Genomic DNA, 18,532 nt, shown 5'->3' on the forward strand with positions numbered 1-18,532 from the left:
TCAAGCATAGCATTCAAAATAAGAAACTTGACTAGAATTCTTTTATTGTCATGTTTAACACTCAATGTAGTGTATTGAAGCTATTGAAAAAAATTTCATAGCAAATAAAAGTATGTTCAAAGTAAATTTTCATTCACTCAGAATCAATGACAATAGGCTCAAATGCTCACAATGGTCAACCGTCTCCACCTTTATTAAGAATTCATGTAATGCACCAATTAACTAATCACAATCTCTTTTGATTTCATGTCACACAGACAAATGGAACATCCAATGCATGCAAAATCCTTATTTTCAACTCATACAGTTCTATTTTCAAACAAGAAATCAAAACATTTCTGCTTAGGTTGTGAATTCAATTTAATATATCCAATATCAAAATCTAATGCATAGGGATAGCAATTTTTTTTTTTTTTTTTAAGAGACATGACCACACAATCAAACAAAATCAAGCATGTTCATAGGTAAACATGAATTAGTTCCTCACAAAATTGTACCCTCCTCCCAACTTGATCTACATATTACCTTTAAGCACTAATGAAACGAAAAGGGATAAGAATACTTGGCAATCTTCAATGTAGGACTGATTCCTTATACTTACTGTGAACAGTTGAAACTAAACTAAAAAGAAACATTGACTACAAAACATATAAGTAATAACAATTGAAAGTACATCAGCCAAAGTGAACAAGTTTTTTTTTTTTTAATTATTATTATTTTCTTCCCATGTCTGGATCTGAAAGATCCATTTATTCCTTTTCTTCTCATAGTAGGCTTCATCCAACGCCCACTCTTGGGAAAGTTTTTGATGGAAGGATAGCACTGAACTGTTCTATCAAAAGTGCCTTCTCATACTCATGAATTCTTTTTACAGTGCACAAATCCTTGAGACATTCAACAATTGAGGGTGTTAGTATTATTTCAGTTAGTGGGAACACCTCATACCAGTCTGCATTTTGTTGATCCTTCTGTGTGGTGGTAGATCTCGGGGGGAAAAGAGGTTTAGGCTTAAATTGGGTTTCCTCCATGACATTTTTGTCTTTTTCCTCTCATTTTCTCTTTTATTTTTTTTCTTCCTCCAAGGCTTCATTGACATCTAGCTCACTGTGATCAACCACTCTCTCTTCTTGCACCATAGGGTGTACTATCTTAGGGGTATCAAGTTTCTCAATTATTTCTCCACTCCTTAAGATAGTCATTCCTATGTCTTGCTCCTGACTTTCACTTTTGATGATGGGCTTTATTAATGGGATTTGGAGTGAGTTCGAATGGACAGCCTCTGGCATGCTCAAAATCTGCGTTAGCTGTGTCAATTGGTTCCTAATGTCGTATGTAACTCTAATGGTCTGTTCTTTACATTTGGACATTTGTGCAGAAATTTTCATTTGGCCTTTCATGAATAGATTGAAGGTATCTTCTAAAGAACTCCTCTGAGGGGATTGATATGTGTCGAATGTAGTCTCATCATTTGGTTAGTAAGACTGTGGTTGTGAGGGGAATGGTGCATGGGGTTAAGCGGCAGAATCATTTTTTCCATGAAAAATTCGGGTGATTACAGGAGTTGGAGTGGTATGTATTGGAATTAGGATTGTACCCTAAGTAGTTCCCACCCTAATTCTGATTCTGATTCTGATAAGGCCTACCCTTAGTGTGACGTGGTTGTGATCCAAATGCTTGGCCATATAGGACCTCTTTAAAAGCAGGAATAGTAGGGAAATCTTTTTTCATATGGCCATTTGTCTCATAGACCACACAAAGGACTTTTACCTCATGGACGACCTTGGTTTTTCTTAACTTTAATTCTTCCATCTTCTTTGTTAATGCTGTTAACCGAGCATTGATGTTATCACTTTCACTTATTTGAAATTTTTCTCAAGCTGCGGACTGACATGCTCTCTCGAGTCTTCCAAAGACAATGGACTTACCTCCCAATTCCTAGTATTCTCAGCTAAAATGTCGAAAAAGTTAAAAGCTTATTCGGGTGTCTTCTCATAAAATTCGCCATTGCACATGGTCGATAATAACATCTTAAGGTTGGAGGTCAAGGCGTCATGAAAAAAACTAACAACCCGCCACTGTTCAAAAGCATGATGTGGGCAAGTAAGAAGTAGATCTTTAAAATAATCCCAGGCTTGAGCAAATGACTCGATGGGTATACAAGCAAAGTTCATCATTTTTCTTTGAAGGGATGTTGTCCTATTTGCCGAAAAGTATTTTTTAAAAACTTGGTTTGCATTTCTATCCATATTCCTATTGATCTCGACTCTAATGTGTTTAACCACATTTTATCTTTATATTTTATTGAAAATGGGAACAATTTTAGCCTCACAGTATCCTCATTGATATTCTGATCGACACAAGTGCCGCAGACCTCTTCAAATTCTCTCATGTGTGTATGGATCTTTCAAATCCATGCCATGAAAAATAGGTAACATCTGAATGGTACCTGATTTAAAGTTAAATCTGTGATGATTAACTAAAAGTACGATGCAAGAAGGAGTAGTTTGCCTCGAAGGGTGCAAATAGTCCCCGAGAGGTCAAAGCATTTCAGCTCCCAAGGGATCTTGATCAGCATGTTCACCCTCTTGAGCAGACATATTATCGTTTTGTTGAGACATTAGAGATTGCAAATTTAAGGGTTCAATTGCAGATAGAGAGTCTATAGAATGATGTGAATGAACTTGTTATTCTAGCACTCTATCTGATCTAAGTCTTATGCACTGTTTAGTAACTAAAAGTTACCTAACAGTTTTTTTTTTAAATATATATATTATATATTTTTTCTATCTTTGAAATATCTATTTATTTTTATTTTTTAAAGTAGTAAAACAGTAGCAATAACACACTAAATTACCAATTTATTCAGGAGTAATTATTTACTTACCTTAATCTCCCCAGCAACGACGTCAAAAACTAACTGCTCTTATCCCCATCTTATAATTTATATTATTTAATCATTCTTTTTTTCAATGCAAAATTGGTGGGGCGTTTATACTCGCTAGTGCACGAGTGTAGGTATAGCACAAGTTTAATTTTTTGGATGAGTCTGGGTCGATTCACTAGGAGATTTGTTTATGGTAAGATGAATCACACCTAAATAAATTGGTTTGTGTAAAATGGGTAAAAGTTTTTTTTTCTTAAAAAAAAAAAAAGAATGTTTGAGTATGGAAGAAAATCTTGGGATAAGGCAATTCCAATGCCAAAACCGACTAAACCGCGAATAGACAACGAGATAGTAATATCAATTTGAATTAAATTGAGGATCTGCCAGTAAATATAATTCAAGATAATGTTAATTCTTGATTAAACAATCTCCATACATAGTATGAGAGATTCTAGGTTAAGCAATTACCATAAAATGAGTTATATTTCACATACAGAATTTAAATTTAAATCAGTTTAATAATTTGGGCTTGGGTATGAAAGCATTTCCAGCTCTATCAATCTCCATACATGGCATGAAAATTCTAAATTAGGCGTATGCCTCAATCCAAACTCAAAGATACACTATACGCACACTATTTAAATTTAAATCAGATTGATATTACACAAATTGAAGTTTGACTATCTTGGGATTCAGTGGCACTGGACGCTGTCCTTGCCTTGCCCAAGTTAGATTTAGCCACATATTTTTATTTGAAAATTAATTAACAGGAACTTAAATGGTGTAATTTAAATGACAAAAATTAAATAACATGAATTAAAATTGTAGAAATTAGAAGACAATATTTAATCGGCCATACTCAGGCGATGGAGAATAAAGAGATGAGAATTAAAATTATAGAAAATAAATAACAAAAATTAACCGGTCATACTCAAGTGATGGATAATAAAGATAATAGAAAAAATAATAGAATACAACTATATAAAAACTAAAGTTGAAGAATTGAGAGAGAAATTTTAAGAACACAACTATGCTTTTATTTAGAAAAAATTAAATGGTTACAAATACAACCAAATGAGCTATTTATAACCCACAAGATCCAATGAAGACCACACAATTATCTAATTTAATAATATAAAAATAAATAAAACATCTAATAAGTTTCCACAAGTTGGCCTTTAGTTTTGGACTTGGGTCTTCCTTGTGTTGGACTTAGACCTTCAATTTGATCTTCATTTTTTGCATTCAATTTGGGCTTGCGGCTGGGTTGCTGTTTGGGCTTGATTTATAGTCCAATTGCACATGTGACCAAGCCCATTGTTGTGTCTTCAAGTGCTGCTTCACGTATGTGGCTGGGCTTCAATTGATTTAAGCTTCCCTGCGTGAAACATCCAATCCATATATTATATATATGTATATTTATATGCCACGTATGACTTATATGTATTATATATAGATATGTATTATATTCATTTCTATATTATTATTATTATTATTATTATTATTATTATTATTATTATTATTATTATATATTTTTTTATATTAATATTTTTAAAACTGCACGCAATCACAAAATGTATATTAATATTCAATTTAAATAAATTTTAAGATCAAAATAAGGGTGAAATTATAACAAATTTTTTACAAAATTGACCACTAATCACCTACCCTTGTATTGTGAGAGGGAACATGTTACGAGTATCTCCTGCATCACTTCTCATGGGCTAGATTGAGTCCAATAAGCCGGCCAAATCGCCTAAAGCCTAGTAGGCCTAGCCGAGCTCGTTAGGCACGCTCATACATCGCTGAAATTCGAGCTTAGATCGCAAAACCAAGTAAGCTCCCAACAAGGCTTCTAGCGAGCTCTCAGTGATATATACCCAACGAGCTGCCCACAACGTTTCTAGCTCACTGGCCTAACCGCTCAGCTCGAGCGGTCAAACTATTCAACTCGCATAACAACATTGCTGCTGAATAAACGGAGGCAAGAAACCTGCTTTATCTGATGCAAATCGGATCCCTAGTAATACGGAGCTCCACTCTCAATTTTATGGAGATGATAAGGACATCTTATCCCCCATGATATCATCTCTACACTTTTGTATTTTATGCAATTGTAAACACCCCTCACTATAAATAAGGGTCAATAACACCATTGTGAAAGGGAGAAGACCGATAATACTATATTGTTACTCTGCCGGAATAAGAATAATCGTGGAGTAGGCACCGTTCTGGCCGAACCACTAAAGACTCCTTGTGTTCTTTCTATTTTGTTCTTCCTCTTTGCATTTGGACTTGTTTATTCACTATGGGCCTACAAATCATGGTCGGCTAAATCTGAACGTCGACAGAACATTAGGGGTTTCTAAGGTTATCATATCGCCGAGGTTGCAACCATTAGTTTTAAGGAGTAGAGACATGAGAGAATTCACCCGTGCCTTTGATATTCCTGCTCCTTGGTTACTGAGAAAACCAAAAAAAAAGGACTTTACTGCCATTGTTGAAAGAGCTACGGTGGCGATTCATATTGACAGTCTAAGAGCAGGACTTAGGCTGTTATTCCACCTATTTAGGATGTAGTTTTTGGAGGAAGAGATATTGACACCAGGCCAACTACATCCAAATGGCTGGGCAGTGTTGGTGGGATTTTTTATTTTGTGCAAAGAACGCAGGGTGATTCCTACCACTGATTTATTTGGATATTTTAATCGTATTCGAACTATGAGGGGGGAGAAAAAGTTTGTTACACTACAAAAATCTCCTCCTAAGGTTTCATTATTCTAGGAGCCGTTGCTAAAGGTAGATGGCTTTGAGACCTGCTAGTTGGTTGTGAGGCCCTCGCTAAGTTGGAAGGCACCTCGATTTTGGTGCACTATTGTTATGAGAAAGAAAGCATAGGTGGTCGAACATGAAGCTACTAACCAAGGTGAACCAAGTAGATATCGACAAACTGGTCTCTGGAGGGCCGATTTCCTTGTCTGACCTGTTACTTGATGAGCACTTAATTAAAAGCTGAGTGGCTAGTAGTGGAGAGAGAGGGAGAAGATAATGTTAGGCCATCAGAGTTGCGACGTAGGGTGATGCTGAGGCTTCAAGATAAATAGCACCCGAGAGGGTCGCTCCCTAAGATCCTCGTGTAGTGGAGAAGGAAGAGGAAGAAGAAGAAGAGAGAGAGAGAGAAGAAGAAGAAATTGAGAGCAATGAAGAGGACAAAGAGGTGGATGTGGTTGGAGACAAGGATAAGGCAGGAAAAGAGAAAGATGGGGAATGCGAATGGGAGATGGACCCTGAGGGTGCTTACTTTTAGGTATTGACAATATTTTATTTTTATTGTTCACAAAGATGCATTAGTTTCAACTTATTGACATGGCCAAGATGGTGAATGCTGAGAAGTTGGCCTAGGAGACGCGTGATCAGGAAAAGAGGCAGCCCCAACTGAAGCAACTTCAACAACAATTATCACAATCTACATACTCCTCATGGTTAGAAGAAGTTAAGGAGGGAGGAGTACCCCTGAACAAAAGAAACAAGAAGGTAAGGGTTAAGGGTAGAGGTGATGCCAAAATGTTACAAGAGCCATTGATTGCCAATTCATATGATTTAGCCCCATCATCTTTCCTCAAGTGCCACCATAGTCGTAGGCTTCAAGTCGTGTGTATGACGAGGATGAGCTGTCAAAGTCTCCTTCTCCGTTAAGCCCAAGTACTCAAGTAACTTTGGTAGAGGCCAAAGCCAAGGTTGTAGCAGAGGCATACACTGAAAAGACGAGCTATTAACAAGAACAGGCTTGGTTAGATAAGTATCATAACCAGCACCGGGTTATTTCCAAGCTTTCTTTTCCTTAGTGAACAAAACGTCCATCGAGGAGAGTGTTCGAGACAGAGTCACATGCACATCTGCCATTGTATAACACCCGGTGTAACCGGTGTTAAGAGAATAAGAAAGGAAGTAAGAAAACTTCCAAAAATACCCTTGACGAGGTGTTAGATCCTTGAGAATATGGGTGTCCTATGAGAGGGGTATTTTGGTATTTTGGATAGTGAAGTCCAATAAAAAGGTATTTTGGTAAATTGGAAATAATTCTTATGTGGAGTTAGGGATGTAAGTGAATTAAATCCCAATTGGGTATTTATGTGGAGATATATATATGGGATTAATAATTCACAAAGGGTATTTGGGAATTTTGGAGTGACTCCATAGAGGAAATTAATTATGAAAAATAGGGAAAATAGAGAATATGAAATTATTGGAGGAAATAATTATTTTTTCCTAAATTGGTGGATAAATGTGGTAATGCCACATGGATGGATGAGATGAGAACTTGGAAGCCAAGGTTAATGTCTTGTATTGACACTTGGCATTTTGTGGTCCAAGTTAAATGGAGAGATTAAATTAAATGTAAAGGAAATTCAAATTAGTCTTTCAAGCATTTAATGAGAGGCATAATTTTATGGATTAAAGAAAATTCGAAAGAAAATGGTAAATAGTCACACCATTAATGTTTGGAAAATATGGAGATTTTATTTAAATGAGAAAGAAAGCATTTATGTTTTTCAAGTGGTCTCTCATGTGATGGTGGAAATTAGTCCCATTAAATTAAATGGGAAAGAAATTAATTATGTCTCTCAAGTGTGATGGTTGGAAATTAGTCAAAATAAAGTAATTGGAAATAAAAAAAGTTTTCAAGTGATCCAATGGTTGTGCTTAAGTCTTGAAAAGGCAAAATAATCCAATGGATGAGATTAATCAAGATAAAGAGCTTGGATTGTGCTTTCTCCAAGAGAGGAGACTTGTTTATTTAAAATGAATGGTGGAGATCCATTCTTGAAAATGGGAAAGGGTAGTATAAAATAGCTAGTGTGGAAGACTTGTCTCCCTTTGGCCATCTGTAGAAAGAATGAAAGAAAGAAGAGATGAGAGGAAAGGAAGAAAAAGAAGAGAAAGGAATCAAGATAAGTGCATTCTTCTTCTCTTTATTTAGTGTTCTTGTATGCAAAGTAAGTGAGTTCTTGTTTGAATGCCATCTTAGATGGGAGAAGTTGATGATGGAAGTTCTCTTGAAATGAAGATTTGAAGATTCAAGAAGAGGTAAGGGATGGCCCTATGGGAAGGTGGCCTTGCAATGTGTTGTAAGTATGTTTCATAAATGTATATGTCGTATTTGGCATGTTCTTTTATGTTCATGAGACTTATGGCCATAGGTTAGTTTGGGAACATGGTTGAAATTGTGGGTTGATGCCTCTAACCTTGGAGGGTTGTGAGGGCAAAGAAACCTAGCCACACTTGCATGTATTTGGCATCATATAATCTTGTTATGTTCATATTTATTTTGCATTGCACCCTTATTGAGCTTAATAGCTCATGAGGTTTTTACCCTCACATATAGGTTGTGGAAGCATGAGAAAAATCAAGACAAGGTGGAATGGCATGTGGAAGCATGGAAATGAAGATTCAAGTGTATTGTATGGCTTAGGGTAGCCTATTTTATGGCATTTGATTTATGTAATGTAATGTATTTGGTTGGTAATGGCTTGTTTAAGCCTAAGGTTATGGGTGTATTTCATTTTTGTAGTGTTGATTTAAATTTAAAATGAGATTATGGCTTATGGCATGTTGAAGCCTAAGTGTTAATGAAGTCTTGTTTTTGGAATGTGTAACGCCTCGCTCCCACCTACGGGTGTTACTCACGAAAAATCAGCTTATTATTCACACGCTAGGGCAAAGATGAAGAGACGGCTACGTTTCAACGGGAAACGACCTAAGTGGGGACTAGGTTTTGCCCTCTCTTCACTCCACTCAAGGATCCGAGAATTATCAAACAACCCATTTAAAAACCCGAAACCTCGCAATCGTCACCCCTTCTCAAGCTCTTTAATGGAGAGCTAAGTGTGATCTCCCAGGATCGAAAGAAATAAGATAACTCACTAGCTCCAAATAAATTATGGCATAACGCCTTAATTATAAGAAAATAATTTTTCTTTTCTTTGCCCCAACCATTAACCCATTTATCTCACTTCCAACTCCTTTGGAAAATATTTGGATTAATATTTCTTTGGAAAAATTTAAATAAATTTCCCTCGTTAAATCTTCATTGATTTTCCCTTTAATTATTTCAAAATACCATAATTTTCCAACCATTAGGAAATTAATTTTTGAAATACAAACCTCAAGGCATCCTCATCCAATTTCAAAATTTAAGTAAAATACTCATTTATTTTAATTTCCCAAAATATAGAAATTTTTCCCACAATTGCCTCAAATTTATATTAATTTAATAATTAATTTGGAGGCTATAATACTCATTTATTTATTTATTTAAACATAATTTATTTTAGAATTTTACAAAATATCAGCAATAGTTAATTAAACAGAAAAAAGAAATAAAATAAAAAAAAGAATACATCACAGCAACAAGGGCCCCCAGCGCTTGCCGCGCACACCGGCCGCGCGCGCTGGCCGCCCGCGCGCACCTGCTGCGCGCGGCCGCGCCCAGGCGCGCCCCCCCTTGGCTGCGCCCAGCACACTGCCACAACCATTTTTTTTTCAAATATATATATATATATATTTTAAACTCAAATTTTCTAGAATGCTTTTATACTACAAAAGGCTTCCAAAACATTCAAGTTTGCCACAATACATCCATATTAAGCATTCATTACACATTTAACAAATAACTACAACATTTAACCACAAAATACATAAACACTACTACTCTTGCTTTTCTTCCTTGCTTCCAACCCTTAACCTTGTAAAACTCCCTTTCCTTTTGATGATTCTCCACCTACATAGAGGTCAAAGCACCTTATGAGCCAATGCTCAGTAAGGGTGCTATGCAAATGTAAATGAAGTATGAGAAACATAACATGTAATGCAAATGCAATGCATATCAAGGGTAGTTCTCCATGCCCTCATAACCACTTAGGTTAAGGCACCAACCAACCCCTCACTCCCATCACAAGTCCTCCTTATGGCCATAGGTCCACTAGGGCACAAAACATGCAAAGAACCATCACATGCAACTCATACAAACCATGTACAAATGCAAGCTAAACCCCACCACTTGGGGCTATCCCTTACCTTGTTTTCTTTGAAGCTTCAACACTTCCACAAGCCAAGAATCTCTCTTAGACTTTAATCACCCTTAAAGAAAAATAATAAAGGAATTTTTAGCTCTTATACATAAGCATTCAAACTATTTCAAGAGAGGGAACTAGGTTTACCTTGCTAGCCTTTCTCTTCCTTCTCTTAGTCTTGATTTCCTTCTTGCTTCTTTCACTTCACATGTGGGGAAAACTTTGAACCAATTTCCCCACTCCTTATTTATAGAACTTTTCTTCTCAATCCATGCCAAATCTCAAGATTGCATCCTAGCCATAGATTTCTTCTTAATTCAAGAGACTAAATCTCCACCTTTAAACACTAGCACAATCCTTGTGCTTCTCCCAAATTTAATCATAGCCATTGATTTTAGGAGAACACTTCTCTAGACTCAAAGAAAACACAAATCCAAGAGACTTTGTCTCTTTGAATCTCATCCATTGATCTTTCTTTGGAGACTAAATCTCCTCCCTTGGATCAATCCCAATTTCCCATAATTCTCCTATTTTTCAAATAATTAAATAATGACTAATTTCAAGATTGACTGATTTCCCAATTTTCCATTTAATTTAAATCCATAACTTTTCAAGCAATTAATGGAGACTAAAAATAATTTCTTTTTGATTTAAATTTAAAGGCTCTTGAAAGACATAATCCATTTACTTTAACATTTATTTAAATCTACCATTTCCCACATAAATGCTTGACGATTTTCCATTTAATATGGAATTTCTTTTAATTCCCTCCATCATGGCCCTCATTAATTCATGAGAGACTAATTTCTTTTCTTTTTGCATTTCTTTTAAACATCACTCTTGATTCATAAGATCATGCCATGTGTCACCAAATTCTCTTAATTAAATAAATCATTGTTCTCCAAATTTAATTAAATCTCATTCCATAAGATTTTGCCAAGTGTCACAAATCTAGTCATACTTGGTTTTCCAATTTAATTCCTAATTATCCATGCACTTAATCAAGAATTAAATTCTCCAAAAATCAATTCTCCAACATAAATAATTTCTCCAAAAATAATTTATCTTCCATTGGGATAGAACTCCAAATTACCGTTTTGCCCCTCCTAAGACATCCAATATATCATGGCATTTTCTTTAATTCAAGGGCAATTATGGAATTTTCATAGACCAATACTCTCTTAAATGATAAAATCTATCATGACTCATCAAAGGTATTACAGAATGTTATGGAAGCATCAAGAGTATGGTTTAAGCCTTAATTTTGGAGAAAAATAGGCTAAAATTGAAGGAAAGTGAAGTATATTTATTTAATTTAAATTCTGGAAAGTTTGGGTTAGGAAGGCCCAAGAAAAAAAAAATTGAAGTTGCAGCAGGTGGCAGCAGCCTCGCGTGCGGGCGGGCACGCAGCCAGCGCCCAGTGGGGCCCCACGCGAGGGCGTGTCAGCGGGCCTCGTCGACCAATTTTTTTTAAAATTTCCAAAATTTAGGGATTTAAGGGGAAATTCTAAATTGATTTTTGGGCCTCGAAGGAATTTTCAAAATAAATGGATTTTTTGGGCATTTTTGGAGAAAATGCCGAAATTTTGGAAAATTGAAAATTTGAGTTTTTCCTCCAAAATTGGTAATCAATCAATGGATTGATTTTAATGGTGATTTATGGAGCCTGGTAAAATTCTTGGATAGAAAAAGAATTAAATATAAATATGAAAATGGCAATTGGGCATCTTCATGAGTTTTCTTTTCAACCAAATGCGATGTGGTTGAAGTCCAATTCTGCTAGTGAATCCTGGGGTTGAGGGAAGGGAAGGATGAGCCTAGATCCCACCTAGGGCGTTTCGTCTTGAAACCTGATCCACCCTTCACCAAAGGCCGGGCAGGTGGACAATTTGGGTAATTGTTCACGAGTAACACCCGTAAGTGGGAGTAGGGCGTTACACATTGTTTCCAAAGATGCGCTTAATTCACAAAGGGGAGATTCTTCTCCCACACTAACAACTAAGAGGGCATGAAATCCAGGTACGCCATGGATTGCTTGACACTGATTCAGTATTGGAGCATGGTGTGGGAGTGTAGTTAATTTACGCCATTATGCTACCCCACGATGAACGAGAGTTTATGCAATGGCACCAAAAAGCTTCAATATTGTAAAGCAACATCTAGTGGAGGTAAATGATCTAACTTAGTGCATGTGTGGTTAAGAGTTTAGCTGATTCTAATATGTTATTTTTTTATTATACATAGAGCATATAGAGGTAGATCATGGCTAATGCCAATATGCAGGCCGACCTCACTTGAGTTGAAGCCGATCGAAAGAGGTGGATTTATGAAGGCATGCATCTCCGAGCAATGCGTAGCCACATTGAACACAAGGTTAGGGACCTTGAGGGCTACAAGGGATGAGCTCGAGACCTAGAAAAGGAAAGTGAAGGACTGATGAGGGAATGTCACTCCTTGAAGAACGAGCATGATCAGGTAAAAGAGGATGAAAAAAGCTTTAAATGGGCTAATCAAGGAGGCAATTTGGATTGGACAACTTGGAGGAATCACAAGAGCAATTGGGTTAAAATATTGATAACATTATTCAAGTCCAAGTGTAGCAAGACTAAAGGCATTTGGGCCAAAACACAAGAAGGCCACTTTATTTGTACATTTTGGGCCTAAATCATTATGGGCCTAATATGCACTTATTTTATTTCCATATCAAGGAGACTTGGGCCTAATTTGCACATTTTGGGCTTAAATTATTATAGCTTGTTTTAAATAAAACTCATTAGGTATAGGATTAGGTTTAGGGTTATGTTTTCCTATAAAAGGTTACATTCATGTGTAAAAAGGGGAGGTATAATTTTTTAAGGCAATTTTGAGAGCTTTTCTCTTGTTCTTTTGAAGAACTTTCAGATAAGCTAACATTTGTGGCGATCAAATCCGACTTATCTTCCACCCTCTCATCTTGTTCTTGGGAGTGGTGTCTATACTATTAGTTAGTGATTGTCCAAAATCATCGGGTTAATGTTCTTTTTTTTGTCTTTTATAAATCTATTTTATTCTTTCTTAAGGTTTTGTTTCCAATTTGATTTGTGGGTTCCATATTGGTGTATGAGGTTCGCATCAGGTATCATCCAGCAATCGATCAATTCGTGGCAAGGGGTATGAATCCTTCAGGCAAGCTTTTTTCAAATTGATGAAGTCCACACATACACGTCACTTTCCATTGGACTTTTTAACCATCACCATATTAGCGAGCCAGTATGGGTAGTAGACCTCATGAACAAATCTTACCTTCAAGAGTTTGTCAATCTCCTCTTCGAGGGTTGGTCACCTGTCAGGTAGACTCAGTTTTTCCACTAATTCGGTACTAGCCACATTAGTACAACTTCCCCCATCAATTATTACACAATAAGCCTTATCTTTTATATAACAACTAGTATGGAAGATGTTATCACGTTGCACTTCTTCATCTTTCTTCACTTGCACACTGAAAGCACGTCTTATCACGAGTAATTTGCCATTAGCAAGGTACTCCATATTTTCTTCATCACTAGCATCCTCCAAAGGTGGAATTTCATCTTCATCACTCTCCCATTTGAACTCTATATTTCCATCTTCCCTTAGGATCATAGCTCTCTTACTAGGACATTGAGAAGCTATGTGCCATTTTCCCAAACATTAAAAGCATTTGATGTCTCTATTTTTTAGTTGGAATGCCTCAACCTTCCCCTTTTCTTGGTTGTCTCCACTACCTTTAGGCTTAGTAATGTTAGCCTTAGGCCTCAAAGATATCTTATCTTCCTTTTTACCCCAATTCGGTTTCCATGTAGAGGTAGAACCCAAATTGTTACCAAACCGTGCTATGGAACCCTTTCTTTTGAGCTATTTATCCACATTTATGGCCATATGAACCATGTCTTCAAGATCCACATAATGTTGCAATTCAACAAGATTGGCAATGTCCTTATTCAAACCATGTAGAAAACGTGCCATAGTGGCTTCTCTATCTTCGTCCACATTAGCTCTAGCTATGATTATTTCCCTCTCTTTATGATAGTTCTCCACATTCTTAGACCCTTGTGTAAGGCCTTGTAATTGCTAGTATAGTTCCTTATAATATGAACTAGGAACAAACCGCTTCCTTATGGCAACCTTCATCTCCTCCCAAGTGTTCTTTATTCTGTCTTATATTTATCACTATTTGATCCCACCAAACTACTGCATAATCCATAAACTCAGCTATAGCTAACTTCACCTTTTTTTCTTTTCGAAAAGGTTGTGACACTCAAAGACTAGCTTCACTCGCTTTTCCCATTCTAGGTACACATTAGGATCCGTTTTTCCTTGAAAAAGAAGGCATTTTCATCTTAATATTGTTAAGATCCTTATATAGCATATTATCCCATCTTTCTTTATCATTCCACTAACCATAGAATCTATCATTACCATTAACTCTATGACCACCTCTAAATCGACCCCTACTGCCATTAGTAGCACTGTCTTTAGCTTCCAAGTCTTCCCCATAATCAGGCTCATATTTGTTAGTGTTACCACGCAAATCTGGATCTCTCTTTTGCTACCCACGTTGCAATTCAGTTATAGCCTCCAATTTGTCCTTGATATCTTCGAATATGATGTTCATCCTTTCAAATTGTTGTTGTAATGCTTGGAATATGAATGATTCATTCACTTTCTCGCCCTTGCCTGTATCTTTATCTTTGCCCATTGATATGATTGAACCCTAAAACAACTTGTTGGGAAAAAAAAAAAAAAAAAGACCTCCCAATACTCCCTCAGGTGTTTCACTCTACTCGTGTATCACTCTTTAATATTATCTTTTCTCTTGTATGAAAAATAGATGAGGAATACGAATGGGTGACATAGAATACAAACGAATTTACATGAAATTCGAGCAATTTATACGGACTACGAACAGTTTTCTAGGAAGACGAATAGATATTGAATAGGTCAGAATGCGGAATACCAATAGTTCATGCATTTTTGTTCTCTCTCTCTCTCTCTCTCTCTTTTTCTTGTTCTAATTGATAATTTGCAAAACATGAAGAGATCAGATCATACAATTTTTTTTCTTTTTTTTTCCTTGTTCAAACTGATAATTTAAAAAGCACGAAGGGTGCGTTTGATTGCAAGTATAGAACTTGCATGGAAAGAAAATAAGTTATAGGCAATTCAATTGCCTAGAAATTATTTAGATGGAAATTATCAATTGAGAGCGTTTGATTACAATTTGATTTTCTATGGAATTTCCTCCCCAAACCTACCCCCATATTCTCCCTGCCTCCTCCCCCCATCTCTCTCTCTCCCCTTCTCCTTCCCAAACCCACTTCTTCTTTCTGCCTCCTCCCATCACCGCCATCGCCGTTTCCATCCTCTGTGGCAGATTCATATACAAAAAGTGAAGCTGTAGCGAATGGACTGTGACAAGGATGGGGTTTTCGCTCACCGTGGGTCGCTCGTCGTCGTTCATCGTTGGCCGCTCATTGCCACTTACCCCTGCAAACCCCTCGACCATTCACCGTTGCTCTCATTTGCTGCCTCTCTCTCACCTGCCCTCTTTCTCGCTCACTCTGTCTTGGCATTTCCTTCGCTCTTTGTCCCTCTCTCGCTACAGATCTACTTCCAGGGGAAGAGGATGTCGAAAATGAGAACATAAAATGGCCAAAACCTTACCTTGAACGAAGATGAAGATCAACCCTTGGAGCTGTTCTTCGACAGAGATGGCAACGAACAAGCTAGTGAAAAACAAGGGGAAGATCCAGTGCCGAATGGGAAGAGAAACTCAAGGATGAAGAGCGATCGAATAGGGAAGAGAGTGCATAAATTTCCTAGAAAATCTATTCTCACCTCTCCCTTGAGAATTTGTTTTCCAACAAAAGTGAGAAAAGAGGCATCACGTGACCAAAGTTAGAATTTGTATTACTTGGAAAATATAGCTAATCAAACACCACCAAAAGTGGGATTTACATGGAAAATATGGCCAATCAAACAGACCTGAAGAGAACAATTCATACGATTTTTTTCTTTTTACTTGACAACTTGCATGCGGGATTACGAATGGATGATGACACAAACAAAGTGATATGTTGATACAAACAAAGATGATGTGAACACAAGAAAATACGAACATCAAGATAATGAAACAAACGATATGAACAACAAGTTAATGAAACAAACAATATGAATTGCAATATGATGAATCAAACGATATAAATCATAAGATGATGAAACGAACGATATGAACAGTATGATGATGTGAACACAAGGAAAAGAATTAAAATTGGATAATCAAACCCGAGTTAATACCCAAAGCTCTGATACTAAGATGATGCAAACCCTATATACTAATATGACACCCACAGATCAAATCGAAAACAAAACCCTAAGAAAGATTAAAATAGTTTTATAAAAAGAGAAAGAAATCTTGACCTGATGATTATGAAAAATCAAGAACCAAAAGTATAGACGTCACTCCCAAGAATGAGACAAGAAGGTGGAAGATAAGTCAGATTTGATCGCCACAAGCATTCTCTTGATAAGATATGAAAGTTCTTCAATAGAACAAGAGAAAAGCTCTCAAATTTTCTTTCAAAATTTTTGGCCCCCTTCTTTGCATGTGAATCCTTTTATAGGCAACATAATTCTAAACCTAATGTAAAACAAATAACCAAATTGCTAGACAAATGGTTCTAGTTAAAAGAATGATGGGCTTAAGTTAAAACAAGGATTTTAAGCCTAAACAAGCCAAAGCTGGAATGTTTTAGTCCAACCAAACACAAGCTGAAATAATAATAAAACTAGACACATCTAAAATAACTAAAATGATTAGGGCCCAAAACATGCAACCCATATGGAAATAAAATAAATGCATATTAGGCCCCAAAACGTGCCAATGATGTGGCATTCTTGTGTTTTGGCCCAAATGCCTTTAGTCTCACTTGACTTGAATAATGCTTTCAATATTTTGGTCCAATTGCTCTTGTGATTCCCCCAAGTTATCCAATTCAAATTGCATATGTCTCTTGGCCCAAGTCTCTTTCATTAGCTCATTCAAAGCTTCTTTCAAACTTTTAGCTTTGGCCCTTATCATTGGTCTACCATGGACATGCAATAGATCATTGGTGTTGCTTTATCGTCCTTCATAATTGTTACCTTGATCTCCATCAATCTTTTTTTCAATGGCAAATAATGATGAATGCCTTAGTGTTTCTCTTCTTAATTGATCAAAAGAAGAGATAAACATTTTTATTAAGCTATTGAACCATGTATGAGCATTATCTATTAAAGTTAAAGACAAGGCTCGACATATAATAGCGTCTTCCCAGCCATGCAACATCATTATAGACTCGTAGTTTTGTATGTGATCATAAGGGTCTCTCTTTCTTGAATAAGAGTTGATCTAAGGCACTTTGAACTTGGAGGGAATAAGTTTCTCCATGATTTCCATAATAAAGGGAATTTTTCTTCTGTGTGGGTCTTCTTCCACTATTACTAGTTTCCTTTGTTCCAAGACTTCAACTATTCTTCTCATATCTCTAGCCTCCTAAGCAGTGAGATTAAACTGATTTAGTTGAGGGCCAGATGTGATTCTAACTACGATGCTTTTCAACATCATAAGATTTTTCCCTATGGGGTAGAACAACTCCTTTTTGGATCTGGGTTGCCCGTGGTTGATCTAGCTAGTTTCGTAGAATAGTCTCTAGAAACTATCGATAGTTTACTAGAGACTATCAATAGTCTACTGGAAGTATCAACAATCATTTGGAACTGTCGACCATTTCTTGTTGGATAGTCTTCTAGAGCATTCTTTCACGTGATGTTCCCTAGAGAGGGGCTCAACCTTCGAGGAGGTTCTCTAGTAGACCTCTTTCCTAGAGAGGTCCTTGAGTAGTTTCTTGTGAGACTCTTCTAGTGATAGTCTCCCGAAGAGGTTCTTGAGTAGTTTCTTGCAACTTTTCTAGTGAAAGTGACTTGGAGATGTGCTAGTTGGTATGGTGGTAATGCATAACTTGTAGAATGAGAGGAAATGGAGTATGTGGGGGAGTGATCTAAAGGAATACGACAATCTCTTGGAGGGCTTTAGTGCTTTCCCGATGACGTCTTTTCAAGGTTTGAGATGAACAATTTGAGGAGATGTCTTTGAAGCCTCGGGAGCCTCAAATGGAATGATCTCCCAAAGTCTTGGGTCAAGAGGGCTATTAACATCAGGATCCTCCTAGCTTGTGGTGATTTCCCCCGACCTGAGATCTTGTGTAAACTATTTTTAATTCTTTAGGCCTTTTGATCTAATTCCTACATATGACACTAATTGTTACTGCTTAGATAAAGGCTTTATATTGAGAGGAACAATTTGACGAGTTGTCTCTAAAGCCTCAAGAGTCTTAAATGGAATAATCTCCCAGAGTCTTAGGTCAAGATGGAGTCTTAGGTCAAGAAGGCCATCGACAATAGAATCCTCCTTGCCATGGTGATTTTCCTTGGCCTAAGATCTTGAGTAAACCATTTTTAATTCCTTAGGCCTTTTGATTTGATTCCTACAGATGACGTCAATTATTGTTATTTAAAT

This window comes from Diospyros lotus, chromosome 3, assembly GCF_014633365.1.
Source record: "Diospyros lotus cultivar Yz01 chromosome 3, ASM1463336v1, whole genome shotgun sequence".
Lineage (NCBI taxonomy): Eukaryota > Viridiplantae > Streptophyta > Magnoliopsida > Ericales > Ebenaceae > Diospyros > Diospyros lotus.